This window comes from Anabrus simplex, chromosome 4 (genome assembly GCF_040414725.1).
Source record: "Anabrus simplex isolate iqAnaSimp1 chromosome 4, ASM4041472v1, whole genome shotgun sequence".
In the NCBI taxonomy this organism is placed as follows: domain Eukaryota; kingdom Metazoa; phylum Arthropoda; class Insecta; order Orthoptera; family Tettigoniidae; genus Anabrus; species Anabrus simplex.
The window spans coordinates 400,661,554-400,686,605 of NC_090268.1; the positions used below are offsets into that span (position 1 = coordinate 400,661,554).

At 42.4% G+C, this 25,052-nt stretch overlaps 1 protein-coding gene across 1 annotated transcript in view; it reads right to left on the reverse strand.

Annotated features, from left to right (window-relative positions):
• Positions 1–25,052, reverse strand: part of LOC136872759 (uncharacterized) — a 196,065-nt gene that overhangs the window by 159,671 nt on the left and 11,342 nt on the right. The window lies entirely within an intron of this gene.

Genomic DNA, 25,052 nt, shown 5'->3' on the forward strand with positions numbered 1-25,052 from the left:
TCTCATGCCTGCAAAATTTTAACACGTATTATTTACAGAAGAATGGAAAAACAAGTTGAAGCTGAGTTGGGAGAAGATCAATTTGACTTCAGAAGAAATGTAGGAACACGTGAAGCAATCCTGACTTTACGTCTGATCTTAGAGGATCGAATCAAGAAGGACAAGCCCACGTACATGGCATTCGTAGATCTAGAAAAGACATTCGATAATGTTGATTGGACCAAGCTATTTATGATTCTGAAGATGATAGGGATCAGATACCGAATTATCTACAATCTGTATAAAAATCAGTCTGCAGTGATAAGAATGGAGGGCTTTGAAAAAGAAGCAGCAATCCAGAAAGGAGTAAGGCAAGGCTGCAGTTTGTCCCCTCTCCTTTTCAATGTTTACATAGAACAGGCATTAAAGGAAATCAAAGAGAAATTTGGAAAGGGAATCGCAGTCCAAGGAGAGGAAATCAAAACCTTGAGATTTGCCGATGATATTGTTATTTTATCTGAGACTGCAGAAGAACTCGAGAAGTTGCTGAATGGTATGGATGAAGTCTTGGGTAAGGAGTACAAGATGAAAATAAATAAGTCCAAAACAAAAGTAATGGAGTGCAGTCGAACGAAGGCAGGTGATGTAGGAAATATTAGATTAGGAAATGAAGTCTTAAAGGAAGTAGATGAATATTGTTACTTGGGCAGTAAAATAGGCATCCGTTAGCAGTGTAAAGCAATGTTCCTGTCCGAGTTGTTGTTAGACTTGTTGCTCAGATAAGGGGGCAAACACTTTAGTAATTACACATTCACATTTTGTCCGTGCACATCTGAATTTGGGCTCGAAACATGTTTGGAGAAGTTTCTAACCGCAGTCACCTGAGCGAAACTTTGATTTTATTTAGCTGTATGGTAAGCCCAAGCTGCTGCAGCAGCTGCGACTTCCAAGTCTTCGGACGTAGGTGTTGCACTCTTGAAAAAACTTGTCAATGCTTTGCTTAACTTGCACAGTTCTTTCAGCAGATTCATGTTTGGTACAATGCAAATGTTTGGTTATATCATGTCCACCGCCATGTGCAACGATAAATGCCGCCTCACAACACTGACATCGAACATCACTGTCGGATACTGTTCTCTTAGTAAATGGGAATTTATTTCGTAAATCCGTATTAAATATGCCTTTGCGTTTAGGCATTGCGCTATCACAGAAAAGAAACCAAACGTTCCGAACCACACCGCATCAAGCCAGTAAAGTCTAACGAGAAACGGAAGTTCGGAAGTTTCGAGTACCGATATCGTGAATAATGAATCGATATAGATAAACGACTTTTTACCAGTTTTTACTGAAGTGCGATGAATAAATTTTCAATCTGCAAAGCGGGACATTTAAGCGTCCCCAGAGTTTTCGAGAGGACAGCGGGACAGAATGCCTAAAAGCGGAACTGTCCCGCGAATCCGGAACGTCTGGTCAGTTTATGCATGCCATAAGATTTATACACAGACTGAACGCGCGGTTTACGTCATTCAACTATGAGCTTGTATTCGGGAGGCGATGGGTTCGAACCGCACTGTCGGCAACCCTAAAGATGGTTTTCCGTGATTTCCCATTTTACACCAGGCAAATGCTGGGGCTGTAGCCTGTCTTAAGGTCACGGTCTATTCCAATCCTAGCCCTTTTCTATCCCACCGTCACCGTAATACATTCTCTATCGGTGCGACGTAAAACAGAAGGAAAAATCTTAGTTTACTTAATTATTCATACCAATTCTTTCAATTTCAATATATTTTCAGTTCTCTGAAGTGCTGTCAACAGTTTTTTTTGTTTGTTTTTTGTCATTCGTAGCAAATTCATAAACATCTCTGCATGGCATTGAAGAAAAATTTACAAAAAAATTGACATCTCAGACCTAATCAAGTCAAAATATTTCTCACAGCTGACAATTTCACACGAACATGCGGTGGACTCGGACTACCTCACGTAGATTTTCGCTATTACGCGTCTTATTCGCCAGGATGGACAACCCGAGAACGGCAAACAATAAAATAAAAAACATTTTAAAAATTATGAATTCACATCAGATGAAGAAACCAAAGAGTGAAGAAATCTATCTTCTTTGAAAGAAAGAAGAAACGTTCTTGGTACTTATCAGAGGTTGAAAAACTGGCGTATTTCTCTCGCGGTTCAAAATACGGAACAATTGCCGTCCCGGATATGAACTGTCCGGGACGCGGGATATTTAACACGAATACGGTACTGTCCCATAAAATCCGGGTCGTCTGGCAATCCTGATTTTAATATAAACTGAATTACGCAAACATGTTAACCATACCACTAACATCGATATATCTTGTTGGTGTTAATGTCAGTCCTAAGTCTGTAAATGGTTTGCTTATACAGTAGCCTATACCGTACTTTTCTTGACCCACTCAGTTTCTACATGTTCAACTTTTCAGTGATATAACATGTTGTAATTAATTTGCTTTACGATAAAATACATGCCAGTCGGTGTCAATCCAAGATCTGCAATAAAGTTATATGCCCTGTAGCACTTTATGGCTACGAGTGTTAGGCGGTAACAATGGGCACCGAAAGACGTCACCATACCATGGAAATACGCATGCTCCGTTGGGTCATGGTTGTTTGACCATGTCACCAATCACAACATCCAACATCAATGTGGTGCATCATCTATCACTGAAAAATTGAGGAATGTCGAATGTCGAACCTATTTCCGTCGCCGATACTGCCGACCACTTTTCTAAAGTTTTGTTTAACTGACCTTTATTGTAACAATATTTGGTCATCCTCCATGTACAGTACAATGAACACTCACAGCACACATACAAAAATATTGTCAGCGCAAAGTACATGTAAGAAATAAAAACCATATCGTCCACATTCTTCAAGTAGTCTACATAAAATTGCATTGAACCTCTCTTCCGGGAGGAGAGGGGAGAACAAACAAAACACTGGCAACAATGCGATGAGCATAAAGTCAAATTATTATATCCGCGCTTCTCAAAAAGTCTATCACAGCATTGAGAACTGAATTGTTTTCACCTTGCAACAGTAATGCAGCGCTGGTCGGGAACGGCACTTGCAGAAAACATAATTCAGATAGAAAGCGGCTTCGAGAAGTATCATAAAGGTCACACCAAAATGTGGCTGAGATCTCCATCCTCCGCATACTGACATCGACAGCGCGGTGAATCCAAAACTCCTATGCGATGTAGATGCTAAGGGAATGATCCATGATTTAGACTCATTCAGATTATGCCGACCACTTGGAAATCACCGGTAAGCACAGATGGCTGGACGTGATCAACAACGGCACGAAAGTTATCGGCCTCCTCTCGAAGGGCGCAGTTGATCGGACCAAGTGATGGCCGACGATCCGGAAAGCGGATCCTGCACCGGCGGAAAACCACTCGCTACGATGAGAACTTTTTCAGTAATATGGCTTGTTATTTTAAATAATTGAATACATTAATGTACTTGGAATTGATTCTTATCTGCTAGTTATTTTAACGTCGCACTAACATATCGGTTCGAAGCGACAGAAGGACGAGAAAGGACTAGGACTGGGAAGATAGCGGCCTTTGCCCCATGTAAAAATAGGAAACCATGGAAAACCATCTTCAGAGCAGCCGACGGTAGGGTGGTGGTGGTGGTGGTTATTATTGTTTTAGGAGGAAGTACAACTGGGCAACCATCCTCTATAAAACACCAGAGACAAAAAATGGAAGGGGGCCGACACTTCGAAAAATGAAGATATCGGCCAAAGGAAGACAAAGGCCACGAAGGGCGTGAAAATGAAAGACTCCCTAGCCATCGCAAACCTAATAGCGACGGGGTAGGAAATGAACAAGAGTTGACCAAGGGAGGTCAGATAGGATAGATGAAAGTGAGGAGACTGGCACAAGCAAGTGGAAGCAATGCCAGGACTCAGTTAAGGGCCCCGTGGTCGCCAACCCACGCTCCAAAGTTTAGAGCCCTTGGGACCCCTTCTAGTCGCCTCTTACGACAGGCAGGGGATACCGTGGGTGTTATTCTACCACCCCCACCTACAGGGGGGCGACGGTAGAGTTCGACGGAACTGAATTGAATTTCTAAATATTCAGAGGGAGAACTATACTGAAGAATATATATTTCTGGGATAATGGGGGTAATTACAGCATTAGAGTACCATGGTAGCAATATACATACAAACGAAGGTACAGTACTACACTAGAAACAATATACAAGAATAAAGCAGAGTACGCCATCAAGGGAACAGTTACAGGCATATTCCTACTTCCACACTTAAATAGTACAAACTCCTAGACGGGCTGAGTAGCTCAGGCGGTTGAGGCGCTGGCCTTCTGACCCCAACGTGGCAGGTTCGATCCTGGCTCAGTCAGGTGGTATTTGAAGGTGCTTAAATACGTCAGCCTCGTGTAGGTAGATTTACTGACACGTAAAAGAACTCCTGCGGGACTAAATTCCGGCACCTGGGCGTCTCCGTGAAGCAAATACACAGTTCAAAAAATTAGGGGAACATGTTTTGTAACGTCTGGTATGTGAACGTTAATTTGGTAGATGGGGCTCCAATAGTCGTACAGCATACCTTGAGACCTTAGCTACTCATGGTAGGCCTATGTTAAATCGAAGTTATATACTCCATCTGCCAGGTGACCCCTCAAAACAAAGTGAATAGCAGTGCGTCCGTGTGTCGTTGTGAGGTACACAGACTACTGCGGTCATTTGAGCACGTTGTACGTAAACCAGCACATCTCATGAGACATCTTAACGAGATTCAAGTCGCAATGGCCGTCGCTTTGATCCATGAAGGATGGACTTTTCGTCGTGTTGCTATGAATCTCAATGTCTCTCCGTCAGTTATTCAACGCTTGTGGAATCGCTACAATAAGGCAGGCCAGTTCACAAGGAGGGCTGGACAAGGTCGTGGACTCATGACAACCTCACAGGATGACCGATATCTGACCATCCGTGCGTTGCGGCGTCGTTCAGCAACTGCCAGAGAACTGCGACAAGACCTCTGGAGGGTCACTGGAGTCACGGTGTCTGACCAGACAGTAAGGAACAAATTAAGAGAAGTGTCCTTACGACCCAGACGTCCTGTTCGAGTGCCCCGTTTGACGCAGCTCGCCTTCTGTATGCCCGTACAGACGTCAACTGGCAACTTCGCCAATGGCGACCTGTGTTGTCCACAGACGAGTCCAGATTTCTTCTGACACAGCGTGATGGACGTTAATGTGTATGGAGACGCCGTGGTGAGCAGTACATGCCAAATGCTGTCCAGGAAGGCGACAGATTCGGACAAGGTTCTGTGATGGTGAGGGATGGCCGTACGGATCTTGTCGTCGTCCGTGGTAATCTTACCGCTGCAGGGTACATCGAGCAGATATTGCTACAGCATGTGTTGGTTGCTACATACGGTGTTGGCCCTGAATTTGTACTCATGCTCAACAATGCCAGGGCTCGTGTAGCGCGCATCACCAGAGCTGTCTTGCGAGAACTGGACATTCAAGGGATGGAATGGCCAGCGGTGAGTCCCGACCTTAATCCCATCGAGCATGTGTGGGATAGGCTTGACAGAAGTTTTCGTGGGCGTTCCCTTCCATCACAGACTCTTCAAGACCTCGAACAGGCTCTCATTGAAGAATGGGACCTGATACCGCAACGTGACCTCCGTCGACTTATACGGAGCATGCCACATAGGTGCCAAGCTGTGATAAATGCTCGTGGAGGACATACACCATACTGAAGCTCTCCAACTGTAATAAAAATCCATCCTGGAGGACTGTTATCACTTTGTTTTCACCCCTATTTGGGCATTTCCGTTTGTGTTCTGAAACGCGAATCAATCGATGTTCTTTTGTATACTTCAGCGGTAAAGAATAAAGGTTTAGTTGGTAATATACCTGAGTGTGAGGTATTGTTTTGTGAAGCATGGCATACATTCAAAAATTCAAAAACATGTTCCCCTAATTTATTTGAACTGTATCGCATTATTATTATTATTATTATTCTTATTATTATTATTATTATTATTATTATTATTATTAAACATTCCTAAAACCCATCTCAATGTTCGTCTGTGTCGCTTGGAAATTCTCATTGAAAGATAGTATAGAACCCGGTACTCATAAATGAAACAACGTATGGCTTTTAGTGCCACGAGTGTTCGAGGACATGTTCAGCTTTCCAGCTGCAGGTCTTTTGATTTAACGCCCGCAGGTGACCTGCGCGTCGTGGTGAGGATAAAATGATGACGAAGACGACACATACACCCAGCCCCCGTGTCAGCGAAATTTACCAATGGTGGTTAAAATTCTTGACCCTGTCAGAAATCGAACCCGGGACCCTGTGACCAAACGCCAGCACGCTAATCATTCAGCCATGGAGCCGGACCCGGTACCCATAGTAGCTATCGAACTAGTAAAACCAATTACATCTAGGGAGAACAATAAACATTATAATATGAATATACACAAGTGAAGACCGGAGACGCTTATTGGAAAGTGAAACATACATTTAACATACAGCAGATTTCTATCCAGAAAAGAGTACGTGACCTCATCTGTAACTGTTCCAATTAAAATGCATACACTTACGTCATCCAAAAATAATTACAGCACGGCCTTGTACACAGTCCAATTGCCTCATATTCCGTTCGTTACAGTAAGGCGCTAAGAGCAAATAATATTCCGATGTGATCTTACTTTGTGATCGCCTTGCTCTACTCCCAGCAGACGCATCGAAGGTTACACAGTACCCCAGCAATCGTCTTTGAAGATTAATCTCGCTTCTAGAGTATTGACAAGTCATTCGTTTTTCGTGCTGGTCTCTTTCTTATTTACTTTTAAGAAATGGTTCAGTCTTTGTTAAACTGCTCAGCAACAACAATAGGCAATAAATAAACCCAACCATACGTGATTTCTTTCCATTGGCTTAAAATCTTGCAAAGCCAAAAAAGACGAACAAAACGAGAAAAGTTCTGCATGGCAATACAAGAGAGGGTTTTATTGGCTGCCTGGTTTAAGAAAATACTTCGCTTACCCGGTGGTTTATTCAAATAACGAAAAAAAAAAGTTCATCTGGGCTCCAGGCTAACGACATCCCATTCTGTTCCTTTACCAATTTGCTTTTCTCACATCCTCACAACTACATAAGTAAAGACAAAGCAAATTTTACCTCCCTTACCTGCAAGTCAGCTAATCGCGCATAACATTCTTCTGTACTTACGCAACAACTGTCCCAACAGCTGGTTAGCTCGAAAATGGACGGTGTCCCTTCGGCAGCTAGATCTAACGGATGTTTCGGTTCTTATTTTCCATACTTTGCATACGAGAACTTCACATTCCTATCAGGGAACATTTCAGAGCGTTCAGTTATAACAATGGATGAGCCGGTGAGTCTTGGTTCGACTTTCAACTCCGGCAAGAATTCTTTGACGTACGGTATGCTTTTACGTCGCACCGTCACAGATAGGTCTTATGGCGACGATGAGATATGAAAGGCCTAGGAGTGAGAAGGCAGCGGCCGTGGCTTAAATAAGGTACAGTCCCAGCATTTGGACGGTGTGAAAATGGGAAACCAGGGAAAACCATCTTCAGCGCTGCCGACAGTGGGGGGTCGAGCCCACTATCTCCCGGATACAGGCTCACAGCTGCGCGCCCGTAACTGTACGGTCAATTCGCCCGGTAAGAATTCTTTAACTGGAAATTCAGCCATCTAAACAGATCGTTTATTTCGGTACCGAAGTTCGGCCGCTTTTGTGCGCCGTACGATCACAAGAACCTGGGCACAGTAATAAGATCCAGTTCAAAATGTGTTAAACAACGTATTTTGACTCTTTTCAATGGACTCCTCTTATCTATCATGGAAACCTAGCGAAAATGAAAATTCTGGATAAGAAGTTACTCAACTTCTGTTGCGCCTATCAGCCTCTGTGAGTTAGCTATATGCACCTCCACAATATTTGCAACTAGCTCTATGGCATCGTTTAGTTCCACGCCTCTTGTAACTAAATGATTAAAATTTGAGTCTAACCATCGTAGCCCTTGTCTCCCTCTACATCTCTTACCATCCACGGCTGAGTTTACTATTTTCCTAGAAACCTCTCCTACATTCGTCTCATATGACCCCACCACCGAAGCCGGCTTCTGCATACAGCTTCACCAATCGAGTTTATTCCTAGTAGCATTTATATCCTCATTCTGAGCACCTTCCTGCCATTGCTCCCACCTGCCAGTACCAGCAATCATTCTCGCTACGTTCACGACTGTTACTTCCAAGTTATAAATAAGGTATCCTGATTCCACTAAGTTTCCAGCAAAGTCGACCTTTAAACAGGCCAATGTAAAGATAATTTCGTCCGAGAACTCATTCCTTTATTACGAAGTACAACTACTGATCGCGTTAGCTTTGCTGCCCATCGATTGATTTGCACTTAGTATACAACTATTTTGGGAGAATACACATCATAAACACTTAAAATAATCTAACTGTTCAAGTTTTGTATTCCCAACCTGACATTATTCCATATTTTAGTCTTGGAAATGCCAATTTTCATATCATACTCACTGCATCTCCTTTTTATCTCCAGATTACAGGCTTTCAGCACAGTCTGCCATCAAACGTTTGCAGGATTTCTGTGCTAGTATGGGTTTAGCAGTTACGAATACATTATTCAAGCAAAAGGCTATTCACCGCTACACATGGGAGGCTAGGGGTACCAGATCCATAATAGACTATAAAGTATCTTAAACGACTTCGAATTCAGGAAGTCTGTTAGGAATGTGCGGGGTTTTCGGGGATTTTTCGATGATACAGACCACTATCTGATCTGTAGTGAACTAAGTAACAGTAGGTCTAGGATAGAGAAAGTGAAATCTGTCTGCAAACGAATAAGGGTAGAAAATCTCCAGGACGACGAAATTAGACAGAAGAACATGGATATGATTAGTGAGAAGTATCAAACAGTGGCCAGTAAGCAGGTACAGGATATAGAATGGGTGAAATACAGGGATACTGTAATAGAAACAGCAAGGGATTGTCTAGGAGCAACTGTGTGTCAAGATGGGGAAAAGCGAACGTCTTGGTGGAACGATGAAGTGAGAGCAGCTTGTAAACGTAAAAAAGAAGGCTTATCAGAAATGGCTCCAAACAAGGGCCGATACAAACAGAGAATTGTACGTAGATAAAACAAAACAGAGCGAAACAAATAGTTGTTGAATCCTAAAAGAAGAAGTGGGAAAGGCTAGGACAAGCAGCACGGAAGCCTTTCTGGACAGTAATAAAGAAATGGAGGGAATACGGAAATGAACAGTGTTTTCGGTAATTCAGGTGAACTCATAACACATCCCCCAGGGAACCACTGGACAGGTGGACGGAATATTTTGGCCGATGACCTTCGATATTAGGCCCCTTAAAACAACAAGCAACAACAACGGAATATTTTGGAAATCTTCTCAACGTAAAAGGAAATCTTTCTGGTGGTGTCGCGAACAACCAACCTCCTGGGAAGGAGGAAAATGATGATGATGATGATGAAATTACGCTTGAAGAAGTGGAAAGGATGGTAAATAAACTCCGTTGTCATAAAGCAGCAGGAACTGATTAAATTAGACCTGAAATGGTGAAATATAGTGGAAAGGCAGGGATGAAATGGCTTCATAGAGTAGTAAGATCAGCATGGAGTGTTGGTAAGATACCTTCAGAGTGGACAAAAGCAGTAATAACAGGAAGGAAGGGAACAGGAAGGATTGCAACAACTATCGAGGTATCTCATATTCACTGGCATCTTGGAAGGGAGCATGCGATCAGGGGTTGAGAGAAAGTTGGATGAAAACCAGCGTGGTTTCAGACCACAGAGGTGGTATCAGTATCAGATTTTCAGTATGCGCCAGGTAACTGAAAAATGCCATGAGAGGAATAGACAGTTATGTTGATGTTCACAGATCTAGAACAGGGCCTCTCAAACGCCCAAAATCTCATGCGTGCAAACTGGGGCGCAGAGCTCCTGGGCACAGTGCATCGGTCCCCCTTCGCTCGGCTCGGACCAACGCTTCGTCCCTGGGCTACTTGGCTAAGCTCGTCTCAACTCGGCTCGGATGTGGAGCGCTACGGAGCAAGTGAGGAAGAGGGAGACAAGCGGAGCGAGCGAGACAGGCGTGTTGAAAGAGAGAGACAGCGTTATTGCTCCAAATCGAGGAGTGGGTGTCTGCACTCTGGTCAACCAACCGAAGTAGTCTCTGGCACCGTGCACAGTGCATGCACTCTGAGAGGCCCCGATCTAGAGACAGCATATGACAGGGTACCGAGGGAAAAGATGTTCGCCATACTGGGGGACTATGGCATTAAGGGTAGATTATTAAAATCAATCAAAGGCATTTATGTTGACAATTGGGCTGCAGTGAAAAGTGATGGTAGAATGAGTTCTTGGTTCAAGGTACTTACAGGGGTTAGACAAGGCTGTAATATTTCACCTTTGCTGTTCATAGTTTACATGGATCATCTGCTGAAAGGTTTAACGTGGCAGGGAGGGATTCAGTTAGGTGGAAATATACACTGCTGTTTGTAGAAAGTGAAACACTCAGAAGCAATGGTCTGAAACACGCCAAAATCAGAGGACGTGTAGAACAGTGGAACCATAATAAGTGATTTAAATTGCAGAGAGATGGCGTGCACGTAGGCCCAACAGTGTCCTTCTGTGTGTGACCGGCCAGGGTAGTGTTACGCAACGCTCAGTCAGTGCGGATCCGTCATACGAAGTGAAAACGTGTATCTAAGTGCCACTATGCCTCGCCAACATCACAGGAGGGAATATCAGCATGTGAGTGCGTTCGAACGGGACAGAATGATAGGGCTCCGGGAGATGGGTCTGTCGTTCCGTGACATTGTGGCTCGTACAGGGTACGCTGCTTCAACAGTGAGGCGTATGTGAAACCAGTGGAGAGAAGAGGGCCGTACACAGCGCCGACAGGGTACTGGACGACACAATGTGACCACAGCGTGAAATGACCGCCATCTTGTCCGCTTGGCCGTAACGGACAGAACAGCTTCGTCCACGGTATTGGCTCGACGTTGGAGCACTACAATGGGTGTGAGGATGTCTGCATCGACGGTTCGACGCCGTCTTCTGAGGGCCGGACTGGTGACATGCATGCCATTGCGCCGGCTTCCATTGACCAGCATCCACCCACGTCGTAGACTGCAATAGGCACGTGAACACCGACACTGGCGTGCTGAGTGGCAAAATCGTGTTTTCGGAAGAGTCCCGCTTCAACTTGTCCTACAGTGATGGCCGCATAAGCGTTAGACGCCGCCGTGGTGAACGCCATCGGGCAGACTGTATTGTTTAGCGGCATAGCGGACAAACGCCAAGTGAGATGGTTTGGGGCGCAATTGTCTATAACATGCGATCTCGCCTCCTACGTCTTGAGGGAAATCTGAATAGCTACCGCTACATCAGGGAGGTTTTACAGCCCGAGGCACTGCCCCTCCTGCAGACCGTTCCAGACGCCATATTCCAGCAGGACAATGCCGGGCCGCATGTGGCGAGGAATGTGCAAGCCTTCTTCGAAGAACTACGGATACCACTGCTTCCCTGGCCTGTCCGTTCGCCGGATATGTCACCAATTGAACATGTCTGGGATATGGTCGGTCGGCACCTTGTTCATTCAGGACCTCCTGCAGCCACTGTTGATGATTTATGGACGCGCCTACAAACCGCGTGGCAGAGTATTCTTCAGCAGCATATTCAGGCGTTCTTTGATTCCATGCCATGATGTCTAGTGGCTCTGACTGCAGTGCGTGGTGGCGGTCACTGTACATGTACAGTTCTGTAATTGTAATCATTTATGTCTTGTCATGTCCCTAATATGTGGAATAAATTGCATTGTAATCACAACTCTCGGTCTTGGTGTTTTACTTTCAACAAACAGCAGTGTAGTGAGCAGTCTGGTCTATGCTGACGACTTGGTCTTAATGGCAGATTGTGCCGAAATCCTGCAGTCTAATATCTTGGAACTTGAAAACAGGTGCAATGAATATGGTATGAAAATCAGCCTTTCGAAGACTAAATTGATGTCAGTAGGTTAGAAATTCAACAACATTGAATGTCAGATTGGTGATACAAAGCTGGAACAGGTAGATAATTTCAAGTATTTAGGATGTGTGTTCTCCCAGAATGGTAACATAGTGAGATTGAATCAAGGTGCAGTAAAGCTAATGCAGTGAGCTCGCAGTTGCATTCAACAGTATTCTGTAAAAAAGGAAGTCAGCTCCTGAACGAAACTATCTTTACATCGGTCTGTTTTCAGACCAACTTTGCTTTACGGGAGCGAAAGCTGGGTGGACTCAGGTTCTTATTCATAAGTGAGAAGTAACAGACATGAAAGTAGCGAGAATGATTGCTGGTACAAACAGGTGGAAACAATAACAGGAGGGTACTCGGAATGAGGAGATAAAGGCTAAGTTAGGAATGAACTCGATGGATGAAGCTGTACGCATAAACCGGTTTCGGTGGTGGGGTCATGTGAGGCGAATAGAGGAGAATAGGTTACCCAGGAGAATAATGGACTCTTATGGAGGGTAAGAGAAGTGAGGGAGACCAAGACGACAATGGTTAGACTCAGTTTCTAACGATTTAAAGATAAGAGGTATACAACTAAATGAGGCCACAGCACTAGTTGCAAACGGAGGATTGTGGCGATGTTTAGTAAATTTACAGAGGTTTGCAGAGTGAACGCTGAAAGCGTAACGGTGTGTAATGATTATGTATGTATGTATGTATGTATGTATGTATGTATGTATGTAGAATAGGTATCAGCACGCAGTGCAACAGTTGCAAACAGCAGTTGAAAACCATGCCCGCTGAACACTGAAGTGACAATTAAGATGGACGAGCATTTCACAACAGGTCTGCTATTTAGAATAAGACTTGTCCTTTCAAGAAGATTATAATAGTTTTGTTTCGTTAACCCAGGTGCACAGACGACGTACACAAAATTATCCCCAACCACCATTTTATTTCGACTTTTATGATGGTGATTGCGCATACTTCATTGGCAAGGTAGTGCAAAGTCGAATGTGGAAAGCTCAACATCACGATGCGGGTACTTGCTAACTGTTCAACCATATGTTTATGGCGGTGTAAATATACACCGTAATAGCCATGCCTTATCCACCGAGTAATGTGGAGTTATATTACCATAGCAAAATAAAACTGAATTTGTTTTTATGGTACTCTCATTCGTAAGCTGAAATTATAACTTGTTCGAGCAAGGTCGCAGATCAACTTTCAACAGATTCTCAAGAACAATGTATTTGGACCATCATACCACAGAAACAAAGGGAATGAAAGCCACTTGTTCATCACATCATCAGTAAAGGAACATGTGGTATTATTGCCATTTCTCTCCATGAGGCGCCATTTCTCTCCATGAGGCGCCAAGCATACTCCAAGCCAAAGTGGAAATTAATTTCAAATACATTACCTGATGAACAATGAGCGGGCTGCACGGTGTCCTTAAATTTCACGACTAGGTAGCCTACATTCGCGGATTAGTTAGAAAGGGGAAGTGGGGTTTATTTTTGATGAAACAGAATAATGGATATCATCCAATTCCTAACAAGTACGCAGTCGATGCATACAAAAATGAACGCATCTTCTTTACTATCGGCCTAAAATTACTGTATTGAAATATTCATACATAACGATAGCAGCGATAGAAGACATGTCCACAGAACACAATCAACAACATACCGTAATTACCCCTGTTCAGCTTTGATCTTATGATTATGGGGAACAGCTCACCGCTCCCTTGCACAAGAAAGCGTGGGAATCGTGCAACTCCGGAGTCGGAAGAGAATAAGAGTTGACAAACGGAGGACGCATAGGAAAGATGAAGGTGTCGATTCTAGTACAAGAAAGTGGACGCAACGTCAGATGCGACTAACAAGTAAGAATTATTACGAATGAAGTCGGAAAGAGAAAGTCTATGAAAAGTGAGAAGATGAAACACTCCTGACCTTGAAATATAGGTCTATAAAAGAACAAAAGTAGACCGTAGATTTTTATTTACAAATTGCTTTTCGGCGCACCGACACAAATGGGTCTTGTGGCGACGATGGGATAGGAAAGGCCGGAACCATGGGATATCGGACTGGAAATATGAAACAGATAAGCCTAGTACAAGTGGATACAGTGTAGGCTACATTCACTACATTGTGAAACACTGAGTTGCGGTCAGATGAAGAGGATCCAACTAATTCTAGGAACATTCCGGCTGGCAAAATACATCTTCGTGGCGATAGGAAATGATAACACAGAAATGTTTTATTAAACCAGAGAAAAGCTCTTCCACCTACGCTCTATATAGTTCACATTCCATACGATTTTTTTTCTATTTTGAATGTTTTTCTACGACAAACGGATGACAAACATATAAGCTTTCTTTGACCTGTACGAAAGAAATCCGAGGACTGTCTCCAAAAAATTCACTGGACCGCACATGGTGATGTCCAATATATAGATATTTAAATACAATTTCCACGTTTCTATACCTAAAGGATTCGCAGAGGCACCTCAACAAAATATGTTGTTCGAAATTTGGAGTGTACTGTAGTTATAAAGTACTGTAAATTATTATACCAGTAATTTACAGTACACGTAGGTGTTTCCAAGTCGATGGTTCACTGTAACACCTCCCAATGATCCTTTCGAATGGTCGAAATGGAATGCGTTATTTTCTACTAATTGTAAGAGATATAATAAAGCATTGCTCACACGCCTACCAGTGTATATCATTAATATCTGCACCAAGAATAAGTCGATTCAAGATATTTAGAACATTTTGTTGTAGTATGGAGAAAGAGACGAGTATTCATGAAGTGTAACGAGAAAACTTTAAGGCGATCAAATAAAGAAGACCATTTCTTCTTAGATATTCGTGAAATATCCACTGTTCAAAAAGAAATACGATTCCGATTTCGTCATCAAGCGAAATCGTTTACATTAGTCACCCTCTTACGTTGTAATGCGATTTAATAATCTACGGCATTGAAAACGTATGTATGAATAATAGTATTTTTCTAGATATATTGGTACAATGATATTTTATTCATGAATTTATTGAGAATCTTTAAAACGGAGGGTAAAAGGATGTGAATAGTGTTTTGGATAAATCAGGTGAACTCATAACAGATCCCAGAGAATCACTGGACAGGTGGAAGGAAAATCTTCTCAACGTAAAATGAACTTTTCCTGGTGCTTCGCGACAAGTGAGCTCATGGGGAGGAGGACAATGATGTTGGTGAAATTACGCTTGAGGAAGTGGAAGTGGTGGTAAATAATAGAAAATAGATCTCAGAGAGTTAGAGTAGGTGAAGCTTTGTCTGACCCTGTAATAGTTGAGAGGGGAGTTCCTCAGGGCAGTGTTATCGGACCTTTATGTTTTCTTATATATATAAATGATATGAGTAAAGGAGTGGAATCGGAGGTAAGGCTTTTTGCGGATGATGTTATTCTCTATAGAGTGATAAATAAGTTACAAGATTGTGAGCAACTGCTACATGACCTCGAAAATGTTGTGAGATGGACAGCAGGCAATGGTATGTTGATAAACGGGGCTAAAAGTCAGGTTGTGAGTTTCACAAATAGGAAATGTCCTCTCAGTTTTAATTACTGCGTTGATGGGGTGAAAGTTCCTTTTAGGGATCATTGTAATATCTAGGTGTTAATATAAGGAAAGATCTTCACTGGGGTAATCACATAAATGGGATTGTAAATAAAGGGTACAGATCTCTGCACATGGTTATGAGGGTGTTTAGGGGTAGTAGTAAGGATGTAAAGGAGAGTGCATATAAGTCTCTGGTAAGACTCCAACTAGAGTATGGTTCCAGTGTATGGGACCCTCACCAGGATTACCCGATTCAAGAACTGGAAAAAATCCAAAGAAAAGCAGCTCGATTTGTTCTGGATGATTTCCGACAAAAGAGTAGCGTTACAAAAATGTTGCAAAGTTTGGGTTGGGAAGAATTGAGAGAAAGAAGAAGAGCCGCTCGACTAAGTGGTATGTTCCGAGCTGTCAGCGGAGAGATGGCGTGGAATGACATTAGTAGACGAATAAGTCTGAATGGCGTTTTTAAAAGTAGGAAAGATCACAATATGAAGATAAAGTTGGAATTCAAGAGGACAAACTGGGGCAAATATTCATTTATAGGAAGGGGAGTTAGGGATTGGAATAACTTACCAAGGGAGATGTTCAATAAATTTCCAATTTCTTTGAAATCATTTCTGAAAAAGCTAGGAAAACAACAGATAGGGAATCTGCTACCTGGGCGACTGCCCTAAATGCAGATCAGTATTGATTGATTGATTGATTGATTGATTGACTGACTGTTACAAAGCGGCAGGAATAGATAAAATCAGACTTGAATGGCGAAATACATTGGGGAGGCAGGGGTGAAATGACTTTACAGAGTAGTAAGATTAGCATGTAATCTTAGTAAGGCACCTTCTGATTGAAGGAAAGCAGGAATTACATCCATCTATTAGCAAGGGAACAGGAAGGATTGCAATAATTATCGAGGTATTTCATTGATCAGTATACCAGGTACGGTGTTCACTGTATTTTGGAAGGGAGGGTGTGATCAGCTGGTTGGGAGTAAGTTTCAAACCACAGAGTGGCTGTCAGGATCAGATTTTCAGCATGCGCCATGTAATTGAAAAATGCTGCGAGAGGAAAAGACGGTTAATTTATGGTTCTTAGATCTAGAGAAGGCATATGGAAGAGTGCCGATGGTAAAGATATTCGCCGTCCTGGGGGACTATGGGATCAAGGGTAGATTATTAAAAGCAATCAAAGGCACTTATGTTGACAACTGGGCTGCGGCGAGAATTGATGGTAGAATGAGTTCTTCGTTCAAAGTACAGTAGTCACAGGGGTTACACAAGGCCAGAATATTTCACCTTACCCAAAGGTAAGTTGCCACAAATATCCTTAAAGAATCGTATCTAGTATCCGAATCAATGAATATTAGATGATAAAAATTGCACAGAATTAAAACATTAGTGAACGAGATGGCTATGTGGTTTGGGTCATATAGCTGTCAGCTTGCATTCGGGGTTCGAATCCCACTGTTAGCAGGCTTGAATTTGGTTTTCCATTTTCACAACAGGCAAATGTAAATTAATAAAGGCCACGGTCGCTTCCTTCCCCATCTTAGTCATAAGACCTGTCTGTATCGGAGCGATGTAAAATAAATAGAAAAATTAAAACACTGAATGGAAAACGGAAACTATCCAAATGCTAGTGATGGAACTACTACGGACACGAGCAGTATTTAAGTGGCTCTACGTACATTGCAAAGACTAAAAAATGCCAAAAGATCAACGATGTTCGAATGAGAAAGTTGAAAATATTTCCCCCATCTTCCAGGACCGGTTCATGCCTCACTACACATGATTCTACATTGTCAAGTCATCGTTCACTTCACGTAATTTCTGTTGACCCCGTCAAACATACGAACATGATCCAGTGGTCAGAAAAGAGAACTTGCCAAATTGTTCATTAATTCTAGCGATTCCGAGTCAAAATTATCTCAGGACAAGGAGATCCTGGAGGAAGGGGGACTTGGAGTAACTAGGACATTAAGCTCCCTCAGCAACTTCAGTCATTTCTGGGATCGTTGGAGCCACCATATTTTAAGGTGAAAATTATATCCAAGGATACACCAGGAACAGGACCTCGAACATTTGGGTAGAAAGCCAGCAGCTAGTCAAAGGCATTTACGTTGACACATTGTAATGGGATCTAATGACAGAATGTGTTGTTCGAGGTACTTACACCGTAACTGTTCAGAGTTTATGGTGTATCAATTACTCAAAGGCTTAAAACGCCAGGCTACTGCAATTCAGTTGAGGTAAAAATGTAGTAAGCAGTTTAGCTTGACAATAATTTAGTTTTAAGAGCATAGGACTACTTATACAAGAATCTCAACACAATGTCTTAGAACTTGAAAAGTGATTATTATAAGAAAATAACAAGTGATGATGTGAGATGTAAGTGGTATCAGTAGGGAAAAGCCTTGCATGCCGGAGAGGAAATACGAAACTGGAACAAACAGACCACTTCATTTATTTATGATATATTTACTTCCAAGATGGTAGTATAGTTTGAATAAACAACTGTAGCAGGGTCAATGACGTAAAGTTCCATAATGTGATCAAAGGTACAGTATTCTGAAAGAAGGAAGTAAGTTCAAAGACCATTTAATATTTACCCATCTTCAGGCCAATTTTGTACGGGAAAGGTGGTCGGGAAAACTCGGAATTATATTTTGTGTAAACTGGAGGCAACTGACGAAAACAGTGATAATGCCGCGGGTACAAACCAAGGGAACAGGAACAAGAGGGCATTCGTGAAAAAAACAAAATTAAAGTTAGGCACAGACATGGGAAATGTAACTGCGTACACGAACCTATTTCGATGGCATTTCATGTTAGGCGAATAGGATAGGTTATATAGGAGAGAAAGGAGCTTGGTCGTGGACGATAAGAAAAATAGCAGACTTCGGAAATGATGAAGATTCGCCAGAAGAGGTTCCAGTGCTATTTGTAAACAGAATGTTTAGTAGGCTCTCACAGGACTAGCAGAATGAACGCTGAAAGGCACCGCAGAGTACATATGTATGTTCAGTCCGTCAACGATTCCGCTGGTGGGATTCTCAACAACTCTGCCATCAGCTATCATAGATGGCCTAGGTATCACTGAAGAGGCGTGCTAGGGAAATGAGGAGTGAGGTAGTTTCCCGTTGCTTTCCTCACCGAGTCAGAGTTGCTATTACATATTAGTTTGCCAAGCCCACCGAAATGGATACACCAACCGACCCTATGAGCAAAATTTTCAAACCATTCATAGCAGGGACTGGCTGCATAAGGATTGGCATCGTCGCAGAATACAACAAAAATAAATACATAAATGTACTGTTTGCATGCATGTATGTATAATATTCTGCATTTACTTTGCAGGTATCCTAGTATTATAACGTTGAAAAACCTCTGGCAAGAATGTAAAGGAAAAGGTGTAAGCCTAAGGTCGAGGAAAAAGCCGTTAATTTGTGTAGTCAATAGCTGCTTGCATCACTTAAATAATAATACGAATTAAAAAGTTATTAGTTTTACGTCCAACAGGAGCTCTTTTATGTGCCCATCTATTTTGAGCACTTTTATATTCACCGAACTGAGCCGGAATCGAACCCGCTCACGTCAATACTCTATCGTTTGAGCTACTCAACCCGGCCGCTCTCTATATACTTAAGTTACAACATTTATTTACAAAATGCTGAAGCATAAGAAACGGATTATAAACTAATAACTAAACAACGTTTGTATGAATTTTATTACGTTAACACACAACAAATATCCGATATCATTTTTATCTGGATGTCCATTTTCTGTAACAATTGCCTGAAGACTCGTAAGACTCGTAATGCAGGGGTTTTAGGCAACATTCAGCAGCATTATAATGGCATGATAAATATATATTCTCAATGGGTTGAACTGAGAAGTCACTTAACGTCTTTGACAAATATACTGAATTAAAGCCTACAACCTGTTTTCCAGTCAATGACCGGGTCAGGGATGGATGAATGAAGCCCCCATCTTACGGCGAGGATAGGAATTGTGCCGGGTGCCGAAGCCTGTCGCACTCTTCTGGGGCAATAATTAATGACTGACAGATGAAATGAAAAGATAGCGGAGAGTGTTGCTGGAATGAAAGATGACAGGGAAAACCGGGAAAACCCGGAGAAAAACCTGTCACGCATCCGCTTTGTCCACCACAAATCTCACATGAAGTGACCGGGATTTGAACCACGGAACCCAGCGGTGAGAGGCCGACGCGCTGCCGTCTGAGCCAAGGAGGTTTCTACACAAATATACTATAAATATACTACCAGAAGAAAAGTTCTTAATACTAAAAAAATAGACTAAACGAGGTACTGTACATTCATGGATACTTCTTCAAGCATGGACATATAGCCGTCCTTGAATGGAAATGAAATTTTAAATATGAAGATTAACCACACAGTTTACTTTCTTCATTTCTTAGGGTTTCTTTTTGAACAAACCATAATGGAGTCTCTGAATCTCCTTCCATAGCCTCCATTCTCATTACCATATTTTGGACAAATTTTCAAGTGCTTTTTCTTTGTTTCCATTCACTACTTCAGTATCCTACATTATAGAACTCCCCCGTCTTCCAACATCACGAATTTAATTCTGGGTTTGGAGAGTGATATATTTTAGCCATCTACTCCCAAGCCTCTTATGCTCCGACTCCTTGCCAACAATAATACCTGTCATAGGCATTTGTCAAGCAAAGAATACCATCTACCTCTGAAATTTAAAATGATTCAATTTTGCACTGCATCTTAGTTTATTATCAAACTAGCTGCTGTACGGTACCCGTGCTTCGCTACGGAATTCTAGGTTATGTAGTGTACACGTTGTGAGTAAGATTCTATTAAAATTGCATAGCTCTTAACGTTACCCCAGAAACGCGACGGGGAAGTCACCATACGTCTTTTCTGGGTTACGGAATTTTCATGTAATGGTAGGCCCTGTTGTCTACCATCAGTCACAATCAAGTTTGAGAATTTTCATCATAATGGTAGACACTCACTCTCCACCTGCCTTTTTACAACTTCAGAAAGACTGGCTTTTCCAACTGAAATCAGCATAGGTCATTACAATGACGTGTAGGAATTTTGCGATTAAATGATGATGATGATGATGATGATGATGATGTTTGTTGTTAAAAGTGGCCTAACAGCTAGGTCATCGTCCCCTAACGGTAAGAGGTGAACGAAACGAAAATTAATACTTCAAAATTTATCCACTGACTAGAATCTGAAACGAATGATGATGAAAAAATGATAGTGAAACAAAAACTGTCAGTAGATCCAATTCACAAAGCCTGAATTACTGGGATATATTATCGAAAGGCTCTCAAAATCTAGGTCGCCGGCCCCTCATAATGGTACTAATCACTGGGAGGTAGAACCATGGTGTTCGTCCTATAATGGTACTACTCACAGGCAACGTAGACTAATTGTGTTTCTCTAATGGTGGTACTAATCACAGGAAATGTAGACCTATCGTATGTCGCACACAATGGCATCACTCACAGGTAACACAAACCAATGATGTTTTGCACATAAGGGTACTACTCACAAGAAACGCAGACTCATTGCGCTCCGCACATAGTGGGACTAATCACGGGCGCCGGTATTCTCGTGGTGTCCCTCACTACTTGGAACTACAGTAATCACAGGCAATATATACTCATGGTGTTGCTCACATAGTGCTACTAATCATAGGCAATGTAGACCCACGGTGTGTAACGCAACACGTAACGGTACTAAGCACAAATAGTTTCATGGTTCTAATGTCATCATCCCTTGGTCGCCCCTTTTAGTCGCCTCTTACGACAGGTAGGATATACCGTGGGTATCTGCGTCCCCCACCCACAGGGGATAGACACGAGAGAAAAAATAAGAAAAAGAAGGGATCCGTCACTTCAGAAAATGAAGGAACGGACGGAGAAAGGCAAGGACCACGAAGGGCGTGAAAATGAAAGACTTCCTAGGCCTCGAATGCTCTAATACCGTAGGGTCGGAAAAGAACAAGAGTTGACCAAGTGAGGTCGGACAGGATAAATGAAACTGAGCAGCCTGGCACAAGTAAGCGGAAGCAATAACAGGACTCGTGGACTCAGCTAAGGGCCCCGTGGTCACCAAACCACACTCCCAAGTTGAGAGCCCCTGGGGACCCTTTCAGTCGCCTCTTGCGACAGGCAGGGGATACCGTGGGTATATTCTTCGTCTGCGTCCCCCACCCACAGGGGGTGCGATTAAATGAAAAATGTCCCCACAAATTTCCTCACTTTTAACGAACAGTACTACGCTGCCAATCTATGCTATTATTCTATCACGTCTACACACTGCTCATTCCAATCAGCGCTTCGGAGTAGGGATCGAACAGCTGGAATAGTATGATGAACCAGTGTGTTACGCACCAGCAGTGTCAGAAAATGTATGAACCAGAGGAACGGAATGCTAAAGAAGAAAGTTATCTAACTCCCCAGCTACTTCCCGCCACTATTCAGGCAAGCTGTTATACTCTGTAGGCAGCAGTAACCCCACCTATCGGAGATGAGTGGCAGCAGAAGAGACAAAGAACATCACAACAAACAATGGCCAATGTAATGTTATTGTTGATCAATTTTATGAGCTTTCGATATTGTAGGCCTTCAGATTTAGCTTCCTTCTGACTAAAATTCCACAATAATCACAGTCCTTACGGTAAATCTGAATAAAATATAAATGATCGGAAACTGTATTCTCAATAACTTTTGTTATGTAGTACTTTTCGACCGAACCAATAACATAAGTAGATTATTTAAAAATAACATTTTAGGCGCCTTCCCCTAAACTACTATTTCATCCACGGTGAATAAAATCATTTATAGCGTAGACTGTAGTTTCTTATTCCCCGACTCTACATACCGATTTTAATTAAATTCTGTTTACCCATTATCTCGTGGCTCGGCGTTGATATGGACTTAGCAACAAAAATCCAAATTCATGAATATCCCTGTTTTCAACGCCAGTACGGTAACAATGTATAAGACATAAAATATAGGAAATTTAATTTTATATAACTTTAGTTATGTAGGCTAGTATTTATCGATAGGATCACTAATAACATAAATATTTGAGAATTACAGTACATTTTAAGCCTTCCCCTAAACTACCATTTCACTCATCGTTAATAAAATTACTTATGGCCTAGGTCAGGGATGGCGAACCTATGACACGCGTGCCACTAGTTGACATACAAACACGACTTACGTGGCACGTCAGACAGCAAACTACATATTTTAATGTTTTTAACATGTAATAAATAGGTCGAAAATCTACCTTCTTCATCTTCTTAATCTGTTTACCCACCAGGGTTGGTTCTTCCCTCGAACTCAGCGAGGGATCCCACCTCTACCGCTTCAAGGTCAGTGTCCTGGAGTTTCAGACTCTGGGTCGGGGGATAAAACTGGGGAGGATGACCAGTACCTCGCTTAGGCGGCCTCACCTGCGATGCTGAACAGGGGTCTTGCGGGGGGATGGGAAGATAGGAAGGGATAGACAAGGAAGAGGGAAGGAAGCGACCGTGGCTTTAGTTAGGTACCATCCCGGCATTTGCCTGGAGGAGAAGTGAGGAAACCACGGAAAATCACTTCCAGGATGGCTGAGATGGGAGTCGAACCCGTCTCTACTCAGTTGACCTGCCGAGGCTGAGTGGACCCCGTTCCAGCCCTCGTAACACTTTTCAAATTTCGTGGCAGAGCCGGGAATCGAATCCGGGCCTCCGGAGGTGGCAGCTAATCACACTAACCACTACACCACAGAGGCAGACCGAAAATCTACCAACATAGTATATTTTAATATTACGGTTTAAAAAAGAAATATGCCTCAATTCTATGGCCATATTTTTTGCAAATTATATTAGGTTAAAGCAAAAATATGCCTTATTCTTAAAATTGACCTGTTTAAAAAATGTAATTTTCAGTGATGTTGGCAAAGTAAAATAATGAAACATTCAGTCGAAAGGATTTATACATAATGCAATCTAATATCTTAATGAAGTCAAACGAGGGGTTTAAATGATGATTTTAAAGTTAAATAACCGATGGCACAATAGACAGTAAAAAGTAATAAACAAAACCTTAATTGACACGCTAGTCGGTAAAGGTTTGCCATCCCTAGCCTAGGTTGTAGTGACTTATTTCCCGACTTCATACCGATTTCCATTAAATTCTGTTCAGCCGTTTTCTAGTGACGCGCGAACAGACAGACAGACAGACAGACATATGACGGACAATGGAAGATTGCATTTCCTTGTTACGGTAGATACGACTGATTCAGAAATACTACTCTTTTAAAATTCTGAGTAATGTACAGGTAACACTTATTTCATATACAGGCCTATAGATTTGATTTATTACACCAATCGTAGGTAAAACTGAGCAAAACTTAGGATACAGTAACTTTCTGTGTCGAATTCAGATATTTCTTGTGTGTGCTGTTCATTACTTATCAAATACTTCAGAAGTGTTGGGCATAAAAATATATAAAATATATCCATAATTTTATATCTGGAGAGACAGAATGTTTAAACATGCTCAAATTGATCTGAATCCAAATATGATCAATACTGTTACAGCTACGACATTTCTTTGGAAGTATGGCCATTTCACTATGTATGAACATTTCCCGCTTTGACTGTTATACAGCCTCAAAAAAGAGGGATGATACAATAAAATACTTTGTTTCCGTGTAGCTATTTTTTTGCCGAGCGCAGCCCTTGTAAGGCAGACCCTCCGATGAGGGTGGGCGGCATCGGCAATGTGTAGGCAACTGCATGTTATTGTGGTGGAGGATAGTGTTATGTGTGAGTTGCAGGGATGTTGGGGACAGCACAAACACCCAGCCCCCGGGCCGTTGGAATTAACCAATGAAGGTTAAAATCCCCGACCCGGCCGGGAATCGAACCCGGAACCCTCTGAACCGAAGGTCAGTACGCTGACCATTCAGCCAACGAGTCGGACAATAAAATACTATGAAACAACATTAGTTTTAATACATTCCACACTTAATGGATTAGACACCCATGAATATAATCATGTTATTGGTATTTACATCTCACCAACTACTTTTACGGTTTCCGGAGCCGCCGGAATTTTGCCTAGCACGAGTTCCTTTATGAGCCGGTAAATCCACCGACACGACGCTGGCGTATCTGAGCACCGGACTGAGCAGGGATTTAAACCCGCCAACTTGGACTCAGAAGGCCAGCGGTTGTATCGTCTGAGCCTCTTAGCTCAGCAGACACCTACGGAAAACCCCTGTGGATGGGGGCGAGATAATACATCTGCGGTATCCCCTGCTGTCGTAAGAGGCGACTGAAAGGGGGACCAGGGCCTCTCAACTTGAGAGCGAGA